Source organism: Ranitomeya imitator, chromosome 7 (genome assembly GCF_032444005.1).
Source record: "Ranitomeya imitator isolate aRanImi1 chromosome 7, aRanImi1.pri, whole genome shotgun sequence".
Classification (NCBI taxonomy): domain Eukaryota; kingdom Metazoa; phylum Chordata; class Amphibia; order Anura; family Dendrobatidae; genus Ranitomeya; species Ranitomeya imitator.
The window spans coordinates 91330327-91342804 of NC_091288.1; positions in this window are offsets into that span (position 1 = coordinate 91330327).

Sequence of the window (12478 nt, forward strand, 5' to 3'; positions counted from 1 at the left end):
AGTGACCACAGCGTTTTCCCCTGATGTTAATTTGTTGCAATGAGAAAAGTGATCAGTAGTGTTGAGCAGTCCGATACTGCAAGTATCGGGTATCGGCCAATATTTGCTGTATCGGAATTCCGATACCGAGATCCGATATTTTTGTGATATCGGAAATCGGTATCGGAGTGTGCGGTGCGTATGGTTCCAAGGGTCTGGAGGAGAAAAAACTCTCCTTTAGGCCCTGGGATCCATATTAATGTAAAAAATAAAGAATAAAAATAAAAAATATGGCTATACTCACCCCTCTGAAGAACCCTGGCTGTCACCGCTGCAAGCATCCGCCTCCGTCCTTAAGAATGCTGTGAGTGAAGGACCTTCGATGACGTCGCGGTCAGGTGAGCGGTCACGTGAGAGGTCAGGTGACCGGTCACCTGATCGCGACATCATCGAAGGTCCTTCACTCACAGCATTCTTAAGGACGGAGGCGGACGCTTTCAGCGTTGACAGCCAGGGTTCTTCGGAGGGGTGAGTATAGCCATATTTTTTATTTTTATTCTTTATTTTTTAAATTAATATGGATCCCAGAGCCTGAAGGAGAGTTTCCTCTCCTTCAGACTCTGGGAACCATGCAGGATACATTCTGATATATGTGTCCCATTGACTTGTATTGGTCTCGGAACTCGGTATCGGCGAGATCCGATATTTTGCCGGTATCGGCCGATACCATCCGATACCGATACTTGCAAATATCGGAAGGTATCGCTCAACACTAGTGTTCAGGGCTGCCATCAGAGAATTACTGCCCATACTACTTCTGAATGGGGCCCGGTGAGCAGCCGTACAGAGGGGGGCTCAGGGCCCCGCTCTTGAGCTTCCACTCACCGAGCCCCATCGTGCACTAAAGTGCTGTGCACTGCGGCGCACATGTTGGAGCTGTGGCCTGGGAGCTTTCCCATAGCTGTGCATGGCCGTCTTACCTTGACAGCTGCACAGCTTCTCCCTCCCTCTTCTTTGTACTTCTGGTCAGGTGACGGAACGTATGTGATTATGTTATCGCATATTTGCCAACATGTACCGGACGCTCGAAGAAGAGATGCACCTGCAAGGGACCGTCTGTGAGGTAAGTATAAAAGCGTTTTTGTTTTCTTTATAAAATGAATTAAATGGATGAGGGGAGGAGGAGGGAGACTGCAAATGATGAAGGGGAGGAGGACTGCACATGATGAAGTGTCCGGGAGGGGGACTGCACATGATAAAGTGGGAGGGTCTGCAGATGATGAAGTGTGGGGGAGTGAGGGGGACTGCACATGATGAAGTGGGGGTGAGTGGGACTGCACATTAAGCGTGGTGGGTGAGGGGGACTGCACTTGATGAAGGGGAGTGAGGGGGAATGCACATGATGAAGAGGGGGGTGAGGGGGACTGCACATGAAGTGTGGGGGGTGAGGGGGACTGCACATGATGAAGGGGAGAGAGGAGGAATGCACATGATGAAGGAGTGGGGACTGCACATGATGAAGTGGAAGGTAAGGCGGACTACACATGTTGAAGTGGAGGGGTAAGGGGGACTGCACATGATGAAGTGAGGGGTGGGACTGCACATGATGAAGTAGGGGGTATGGGGAACTGCACATGATGAAGTGGAGGGGTAAGGGGGACTGCACATGATGAAATGAGGTGACTGCAAATGATGAAGTGGGGGTGAGGGCGACTGTACATGATGAAGTAGAGGCTGAGGGGGACTGCACATGATAACGTGGGGTGGAGGGGTACTGTACATGATGAAGTGGGGTAAGGGGGACTGCACATGATGAAGTGGCGGAGGTGAGGGGACTGCACACGATGAAGTGGGGCAGGTGAGGGGACTGCACATGATGAAGTGGGGGTTAGTGGAACTGCACATGATGAAGTGGGGGGTGAGGGGGACTGCACATGATGAAGTGGAGTGGTGAGGGGGACTGCACATGATGAAGTGGGGGAGGGGGACTGTACATGATGATATGACGGCAATGGGGCTGCACATGATGAAGTGGAGGGGAGGGGGACTGCACATGATGAAGTGAGGGGATGGGGACTTCAAATGATGAAGTGTGTCTGAGGGGGGACTGCAAATGATGGAGAAGGGGATAGAGGGCTGCAAAAGATAAAGTCTGGGGGATTGCAGATGAAGTGAGGGGGGATGAGTGTGCAGTGTGATTCCTATAAGTGTGTCCTAGAAGTGTGAAGATTATGTAGAATTAAAACCAGGTAGATGTAGACAGACTGTGCCCTGCTACTTGCCACCATCGCACTCTAACAAGCATCTCTATTCTTCCAACAGGTATGTTCATCCACCCAGCTCTCCTGCTCTCCTGCTATCTGTCTATGAAGTGCACATAGTACATCACCCAGCTTTGCACATAGACTTGCCTCTGCACCTAGCATTCACATGGTATGTTCATCCACCCAGCTCTCCTGCTCTCCTGCTGTCTGTCTATGAAGTGCACATAGTACATCACCCAGCTTTGCACATAAACTTGCCTCTGCACCTAGCATTCACATGGTATGTTCATACACCCAGCTCTCCTGCTCTCCTGCTGTCTGTCTATGAAGTGCACATAGTACATCACCCAACTTTCCACACAGACTTTCCTCTGCTCCTAGCATTCACATGGTTTGCCTTTCAGCTAACCCCAGCTTACCCCAGTGTTATTTATGATGTTGTTTACTCTGGCTTGATTGTATGCATCTGGTCTACTCTTAATTCTGACCAAGATGAGCAGAGACCACTCCTCTCTGCTTCACACCTGAATGCACATAATTGTACATATATTGCATAGCTCAAGTCTGCATAGACTTCAGTCTGCAGTGTGATTCCTATAAGTGTGTCCTAGAAGTGTGAAGAATATGTAGAATTAAAACCAGATAGATGTATACACACTGTGCCTTACTACCTGCCACCATCGCACTCTAACAAGCATCTCTATTCTTCCAACAGGTATGTTCATCCACCCTGCTCTCCTGCTGTCTGTCTATGAAGTGCACATAGTACATCACCCTGCTTTGCACATAGACTTGCCTCTGCACCCAGCATTCACATGGTATGTTCATCCACCCAGCTCTCCTGCTCTCCTGCTGTCTGTCTATAAAGGGCACATAGTACATCACCCAACTTCCCACACAGACTTTCCTCTGCTCCTAGCATTCACATGGTATGCCTTTCAGCTAACCCCAGCATACCCCAGTGTTATTTATGACGTTGTTTACTCTAGCTTGATTGAATGCATCTGTGCACTCTTAATTCTCTGACAAGATGAACAGAGACCACTCTTCTCTGCTTCACACCTGAATGCACTTAATTGTACATATATTACATAGCTCAAGTCTGTATAGAATTCAGTCTGCAGTGTGATTCCTATAAGTGTGTCCTAGAAGTGTGAAGATTATGTAGAATTAAAACCAGAATTGAACCAGAAGGGAACTGAAGGTAACTGGACAGTCACTGTAAACAATGTTTCTGTTTGTTTTCACTTTCACCCCTATAATCCTTCACTTTCTGCTAACTCCCCTGATCCCTACACCAAGTAAGGAACTGTTCATCTCCTCTTCAATCCTCCCCATCCACCTCACCTCCTCTTCAAAACTGTTCCTTAACATACAATCTTCTGTCTCCAAACACAGACAGCCCCCTCATGCCCTCTACTGCTCCCACCTGCTAACACTTTCTCTGCTCCTTCTCACTGCTGGTGATATTTCTCAAAATCCTGGTCCTCCTCACCACATTCCCACAGTCATTTCCACCTCCCATCCACGCTCTATCACAACCTTCCCTAACCTCTCTAACCTTATACCCATTCACCCAGCCCCCGCTTCCCCAGTCCCACTATCAGGAGCTCTGTGGAACGCTCGCTCTGTCTGCAACAAGTTTTCCTACATCCATGATCTTTTTGTTACTACCAAACATTCCTTCCTCACCATCACCGAAACCTGGCTCACCCCTTCTGACACAGCCTCTCCTGCTGCACTTTCGTATGGTAGCTTCCACCTTTCTCACACCCCCCAGCCCAGCAGCAAACATGGCGGAGGAGTTGGTTTTCTCCTGTCAGATACCTGCTCCTTCACCCCAATCCCACTGCCACCATCTGTTACCCTTCCTTCCTTTGAGGTGCACTCCGTGCACATCTACTCCCCCTCCAACCTCCAACTGGCTGTCATCTACCGCCCCCCAGGGCCAGCCACCACCTTCTTTGACCACTTCATCACCTGGCTACTTCATTTCCTTTCACGGACATCCCTACTATCATCATGGGCGACTTCAACATCCCCATTCACACTTCCCTCTCAGCTGCCACTAAACTTATATCTCTCACTTCCTCTTTCGGTCTCACTCAATGGTCTTCTGCAGCCACCCACAAAGATGGCCACACACTGGACCTTATCTTCACCCGCCTCTGGTCTTTATCTAACCTCTCTAACTCACCTCTTCCTCACTCTGACCACAACCTTCTCACATTATCTTCCCTCTCCACTCCCTGTCTACAATCTCCACCCCACAAACTTTCACACCCTCGCAGAAATCTTAAATACCTTGACCTACACTCATTCTCTGAATCCCTCCTCTCTCTCACAGATATAAGTTCCTTACGCAATGCGGATGACACTGCCGCTCTATATAACACCACAATAGCTGTAGCTTTGGAATCTGCTGTCCCACTTACACATACCAAAGCTCGCAAAATCAACAGACAGCCCTGGCACACCAGCCTGACCAAAGAACTGAGGCGAGCTTCCAGGGCTGCTGAGCGCAGATGGAAAAGATCCCACTCCAACAAGCACTTCATCGCTTTCAAATAGTCCCTCACTACTTTCAAGACCACACTCGCCACAGCTAAACAAACCTAGTTCTCATCTCTTATATCCTCCCTGTCTCACAACCCTAAACAGTTATTCAACACCTTCAATTCTCTCCTCCGTCCCCCAGCACCTCCTCCCTCCCCACTCATCTCAGCTGAAGACTTTGCCTCATTGTTCAAGCAGAAGATAGATAACATCAGAGACAGTTTTGGTCAACAACCCCCAGAGCCCTTCTTCCCGACTTCCCAGCCCTCCACCTCCAAAACCAACTTCTCCACCATTGCAGAAGATTGACTCTCCACTCTACTCTCAAGATCACATATCACCACCTGTGCACTTGACCCGATCCCATCCCACTTCATCCCAAACCTCACCACAGTCTTCATCCCAACCCTAACCCATCTCTTCAACCTATCACTAACAACTGGTGTTTTCCCCTCAAGCTTTAAATATGCCTCCATCACACCTATCCTCAAAAAGCCCTCTCTTGACCCATCCTCTGTATCTAGCTATCGCCCTTTATCACTTCTCCCCTATGCCTCCAAGCTACTGGAACAACACGTCTACCTTGAACTGTCCTCCCATCTCTCTTCTTGCTCCCTCTTCGACCGCTTACAATCTGGCTTCCGGTCACACAACTCCACTGAAACTGCCCTAACTAAGGTCACCAATGACCTCTTAACCGCCGAGAGCAAGCAACACTACTCTATCCTCCTCCTCCTGCACCTGTCGGCTGCCTTTGACACAGTGGACCATTCCCTATTATTACAGACCCTCTCATCCCTTGGCATCACAGACTAGGCCCTATCCTGGATCTCATCATACCTAATAGACCGGACATTCAGCGTCTCCCACTCACACACTACCTCCTCACCTCGCCCCCTATCTGTCGGAGTCCCACAATGTTCAGTCCTAGGGCCCCTGCTCTTCTCCATTTACACCTTTGACCTGGGACAGCTCATAGAATCTCATGGCTTTCAGTATCATCTCTATGCTGATGACACACAGATCTACATCTCTGAACCAGATATCACCTCCCTACTAACCAGAATCCCTCAATGTCTGTCCACTATTTCATCCTTCTTCTCCGCTAGATTTCTGAAACTTTACATAGACAAAACAGAATTCATCATCTTTCCCCCATCTCACGTGACTCCCCCAACGAAACTTTCCATTACAGTAAATGGCTACCCACTCTCCCCAGTCCCACAAGCTCGCTGCCTCGGGGAAATCCTTGACGCTGATCTCTCCTTCAAACCACATATCCAAGCCCTTTCCACTTCCTGCCGACTTCAACTCAAAAATATTTCACGAATCCGTTCATTCCTCAACCAAGAATCTGCAAAAACCCTAGTCCATGCCCTCATCATCTCTCGCCTTGAGTACTGCAACCTCCTGCTCTGTGGCCTTCCCTCGAACACTCTCGCACCCCTCCAATCTATTCTAAACTCTGCTGTCCGACTAATCCACCTATCCCCCCGCTATTCCCCAGCTTCTCCTCTCTGTCAATCCCTTCACTGGCTCCCTGTTGCCCAGAGACTCCAGTACAAAACCCTAACCATGACGTACAAAGCCATCCACAACCAGTCTCCTCCATACATCTGTGACCTCGTCTCCCGGTACTTACCTACATGCAACCTCTGATCCTCACAAGACCTCCTTCTCTACTCCCCTCTTATCTCCTCTTCCCACAATCGTATACAAGATTTCTCTCACGTATCACCCCTACTCTGGAACCCTCTACCACAACACATCAGTCTCTCGCCTACCATCGAAACCTTCAAAAAGAGCCTGAAGATCCACCTCTTCCAACAAGCCTATAACCTGCAGTAACCACCGATCGACCAAACCGCTGCATGACCAGCTCTACCCTCGCCTACTGTATTCTCACCCATCCCTTGTAGATTGTGAGCCTTCGCGGGCAAGGTCCTCTCTCCTCCTGTACCAGTTATGACTTGCATTGTTTAAGATTATTGTACTTGTTTTTATTATGTATACCCCTCCTTACATGTAAAGCGCCATGGAATAAATGGCGCTATAACAATAAATAATAATAATGAGGGACTGAAAATTTATATTTGGAATGATGGATTACATAATAACCAATTATATAATAGTGGGTGATCATCTGTATTCAGCTGTGTAGTGTTGAAGAAAGGGAAAAATTGGGGAATGTGCTCTGGAAGTGGTGCTCTAGGGAACTATGTGTTATTTTATGCAGAGACGAGTCCTGGCTGGAAGGTGTGATGGCGGTCTGCGCTGCATGAAGAAGAAAAGCAAAGAAGCACGTCAGCTACAGATGTCACTGGTGAGTCAGTGTGTTAACTGTTGTGAATTCTGTTGTCGGGCTCCCTCCTGTGGTCATGAATGGTACTTCGGCTGGTTCTGTCCATGGACTTCCTCTGGTGGGTGTTTCTGAGTTTCCTTCCACAGGTGACGAGGTTAATTCGTTAGCTGGCTGCTCTATTTAACTCCACTTAGATCTTTGCTCCATGCCACCTGTCAATGTTCCAGTATTGGTCTAGTACACTCCTGGATCGTTCTTGTGACCTGTCTTCCCAGCAGAAGCTAAGTTCCAGCTTGTATGTCTTTGGTTTGCTATTTTTCTGTCCAGCTTGCTATTTTTATTGTTGTCTTGCTTGCTGGAAGCTCTGGGACGCAGAGGGAGCGCCTCCGCACCGTGAGTCGGTGCGGAGGGTCTTTTTTGCGCCCTCTGCGTGGTCTTTTTGTAGGTTTTTGTGCTGACCGCAAAGTAACCTTTCCTATCCTCGGTCTGTTCAGTAAGTCGGGCCTCACTTTGCTAAATCTATTTCATCTCTGTGTTTGTATTTTCATCTTTACTCACAGTCATTATATGTGGGGGGCTGCCTTTTCCTTTGGAGAATTTCTCTGAGGCAAGGTAGGCTTTATTTTTCTATCTTCAGGGCTAGCTAGTTCCTTAGGCTGTGCCGAGTTGCATAGGGAGCGTTAGGCGCAATCCACGGCTATTTCTAGTGTGTTTGATAGGATTAGGGATTGCGGTCAGCAGAGTTCCCACGTCCCAGAGGTCGTCCTTTATTATCAGTAACTATCAGGTCATTCCGTGTGCTCTTAACTAGGGTTGAGCGAAACGGGTCGTTCATTTTCAAAAGTCGCTGACTTTTGGCAAAGTCGGGTTTCATGAAACCCGATCCGACCCCTGTGCGGGGTCGGCCATGCGGTACGCGACTTTCGCGCCAAAGTCGCGTTTCAATGACGCGAAAAGCGCCATTTCTCAGCCAATGAAGGTAAACGCAGAGTGTGGGCAGCGTGATGACATAGGTCCTGGTCCCCACCATCTTAGAGAAGGGCATTGCAGTGATTGGCTTGCTGTCTGCGGCGTTACAGGGGCTATAAAGGGGCGTTCCCGCCGACCGCCATGTTACTGCTGCTGATCTGAGCTTAGGGAGAGGTTGCTGCCGCTTCGTCAGAAGCACGGATAGCGTTAGGCAGGGTCCATTAACCACCAAACCGCTTGTGCTGTAGCGATTTCCACTGCCCAACACCACCTTTGGTGTGCAGGGACAGTGGAAGATACATTTTTTTTTTCCCCTCAGCGCTGTAGCTCATTGGGCTGCCCTAGAAGGCTCCCTGATAGCTGCATTGCTGTGTGTACGCCGCTGTGCAAACCAACTGCTTTTTTCAAAGCACAAATCCTTGTTCCTTCCTTTCTGCACAGCTATCTTTTTTGTTTGTCCACACTTTTTATTTAATTTGTGCATCAGTCCACTCCTTATTGCTGCCTGCCATACCTGGCTGAGATTACTGCAGGGAGATAGTAATTGTTGGACACTCCCTGTTTTTTTTTTTTTTTTGTGGGAGATTAAGATTGACATTTCTGCTAGAGTGCCATCCCTGTGTGTGCCATCTCTCACTCAGTGGGCCATAGAAAGCCTATTTATTTTTTTGCTTGATTTGGGTTATAAAATCTACCTGAAAAAATCACTACATCAATCAGTGGGAGAAAAATATTGGCCTCAGGGCTTGTGTGCCACTCTTGACTCCTGTGTGTGCCATCTCTCAGTCAGTGGGCCATAGAAAGCCTATTTATTTTTTTGCTTGATTTGGGTTCTAAAATCTACCTGAAAAAATCACTACATCAATCAGTGGGAGAAAAATATTGGCCTCAGGGCTTGTGTGCCACTCCTGACTCCTGTGTGCATCATCACTCACTCAGTGGGCCATAGAAAGCCTATTTATTTTTTTTTGCTTTATTTGGGTTCTAAATTCTACCTGAAAAAATCAATAAATCAATCAGTGGGAGATTAATATTGGCCTTTGGGCTTGTGTGCCAGTCCTAAGCGTGCCATCTCTCTCTCTCAGATAGTGGGCCATAGAAAGCCTATTTATTATTATTTTTATTGGGTTTATAAATTTTCCCTGGAACAAAAAAAAAAAAAGTGGGAGATAAATATTGGCCTCTGGGCTTGTGTGCCAGTCCTGAGCGTGCCATCTCTCTCACAAATAGTGGGCCATAGAAAGCCTATTTATTTATTTTTTTTTGGTTTTATAAATTCTCCCTGAAAAAAAAAGGGAGATTAATATTGGCCTTTGGGCTTGTGTGCCAGTCCTAAGTGTGCCATCTCTCTCTCTCAGATAGTGGGCCATAGAAAGCCTATTTATTATTTTTTTTATTGGGTTTATAAATTTTCCCTGAAAAAAAATAAAAAGTGGGAGATTAATATTGGCCTCTGGGCTTGTGTGCCAGTCCTGAGCGTGCCATCTCTCTCACAAATAGTGGGCCATAGAAAGCCTATTTATGTTTTTGGTTGATTTGGGTTCTAAATTCTACCTGAAAAAATCAATAAATCAATTAGTGGGAGATAAATATTGGCCTCTGGGCTTGTGTGCCACTCCTGACTCCTGTGTGCGTCATCTCTCACTCAGTGGGCCTAGAAAGCCTATTTTTTGTTTTGTTTTATAAATTCTCCCTGAAAAAATCATTTTTATTTTATTTGGTTTCTAAATTCTTCCTGAAAAAATCATTTTTTTTTTTATTATTTTTTTTTTCTAAAGTCTCCCTGGAAAAAAAAAAAAAAAAATCAAATCAGTGGGAGATTAATATTGCCCTTTCTGCTTGTGTGCCTGTCTTGACTCCTGGGTGTGCCATCTCTCTCTCTCTCTCCAATTGTGGGCCATAGAAAGCCTATTATTTTTTTTAGCTTGATTTGGGTTCCAAAATCTACCTGAAAAAATCACTACATCAATCATTGGGAGAACAATATTGGCCTCTGGGCTTGTGTGCCACTCCTGACTCCTGTGTGCGTCATCTCTCACTCCGTGGGCCATAGAAAGGCTATTTTTTCTTTTATTTGTTTTCTAAATTCTCCCTGAAAAAATCGTTTTATTTTATTTGGTTTCTAAATTCTTCCTGAAAAAATCATTTTATTCTATTATTTTTTTTCCTAAAGTCTCCCTGAAAAAAAAAAAAAAATCAAATCAGTGGGAGATTAATATTGCCCTTTCTGCTTGTGTGCCAGTCTTGACTCCTGGGTGTGCCATCTCTCTCTCTCTCTCCAATTGTGGGCCATAGAAAGCCTATTATTTTTTTAGCTTGATTTGGGTTCCAAAATCTACCTGAAAAAATCACTACATCAATCAGTGGGAGATAAATATTGGCCTCTGGGCTTGTGTGCCACTCCTGACTCCTGTGTGCGTCATCTCTCACTCAGTGGGCCATAGAAAGCCTTTTTTTGTTTTATTTGTTTTCTAAATTCTCCCTGAAAAAATCATTTTATTTTATTTGGTTTCTAAATTCTTCCTGAAAAAATCATTTTATTCTATTATTTTTTTTTCCTAAAGTCTCCTTGAAAAAAAAAAAAAAAATCAAATCAGTGGGAGATTAATATTTACATTTGTGCTTCAGTGACAGTCCTGCGTGTGTGGCATCTCTCTCATTTGTTGCCACCAACAACAGAGTGTGTAACATTGTGCCTGATTTTCGTTGTGGTCTCACTCACCTGTAAAGGGGTAGCTAAATCATACTGAAGTTATAGCTCACCGTGTAAGTTGTGTGACAGCAACAAATACCGTTAGTTTGGTTACGTTTTTAAAACAATGAGGAAGTCTGGTGGAAGAGGTCGTGGCCGGGGGCGTTCATTGTCAGCTGGTAATGAGGGTAGTGGTAGTGGTGGAGCATCAGCTGGTCGTGGGAAAAAAATATTGCACCTAAGTCTGGAGCTGTGGAGCCAGGTTCGTCGTCTGGCTACACAAGGCCTCGAACGCTCCCTTTTCTGGGAGTAGGAAAACCGCTTTTAAAGCCGGAGCAGCAAGAGCAAGTTTTGGCTTATCTTGCTGACTCAGCCTCTAGCTCTTTTGCCTCCTCTCGTGAAACTGGTAAATGTCAAAGCAGCGCGTCGTTAGTGGATGTTCACGGTCAGGGACAAGTCGCTTCCTTGTCCTCTTCAGCAAAAACAACAACAGAGAAGAATGCAGCAGGCGACACAACGGGTTACTCCATGGAGCTCTTTACACATACCGTCCCTGGCTTAGAAAGTGAAGCAGTTAACAGTCCATGCCCATTACAAGTTGAATCTGACATGGAGTGCACTGATGCACAGCCACAGCCAGACTACTATGCTGGTCCTTTGACTCAGACCACAACATTGCCCTCGCAGGGTAATGATCAAGAATCAGACCCTGATGAGACTATGTTGCCCCATCACGAACGCTATACCACCGACCGACACGGTGACACAGACGAAGTTGCACACGAGCTACAAGAAGAGGTAATAGATGACCCAGTTCTTGACCCCGATTGGCAGCCATTGGGGGAACAGGGTGCAGGCGGCAGCAGTTCTGAAGCGGAGGAGGAGGGGCCGCAGCAGGCATCAACATCGCAACAGGTTCCATCTGCCGGGCCCGTATCTTGCCCAAAACGTGTGGCAAAGCCAAAACCTGTTGGAGGACAGCGTGGCTATCCGGTTAAAGCTCAGTCTGCAATGCCTGAAAAGGTATTCGATGCTAGAAAGAGTGCAGTCTGGCATTTTTTTAAACAACATCCAATTGATCAGCGCAAAGTCATCTGTCAAAAATGTTCAACTACCTTAAGCAGAGGACAGAATCTGAAAAGTCTCAATACAAGTTGCATGCATAGACATTTAACCACCATGCATTTGCAAGCCTGGACTAACTACCAAACGTCCCTTAAGGTTGTAGCACCCTCGGCCAATGAAGCTAGTCAGCAACGCAACATTCCTTCCGGCAGTGTAGGGCCACCATTTTCCGCACCACCTGCAGTATCTGTGCAGGTTTCTTTGCCAGGCCAAAGCCGTCAGGGTCAGGGAATCACCAGTTTCGTAGTAGGAAACACTGCATCTAGGGCACCGGCGGCAACAATACCATCTCCCACCGTCTCTCAGTCTGCCATGTCCACCGGCACCCCCGCTAGTTCCACGATCTCCAGCTCTCCAGTCCGGCTCACCCTACATGAGACTATGGTTAGAAAAAGGAAGTACTTAGCCTCGCATCCGCGTACACAGGGTTTGAACGCCCACATAGCTAGACTAATCTCGTTAGAGATGATGCCCTACCGGTTAGTTGAAAGCGAAGCTTTCAAAGCCCTGATAGACTACTGTTGAAGTCGAGATTTTCTCTCAATTGGAAACCAACCTCAGGTATTGTTGATAGGTACCTATAGTTAGGAG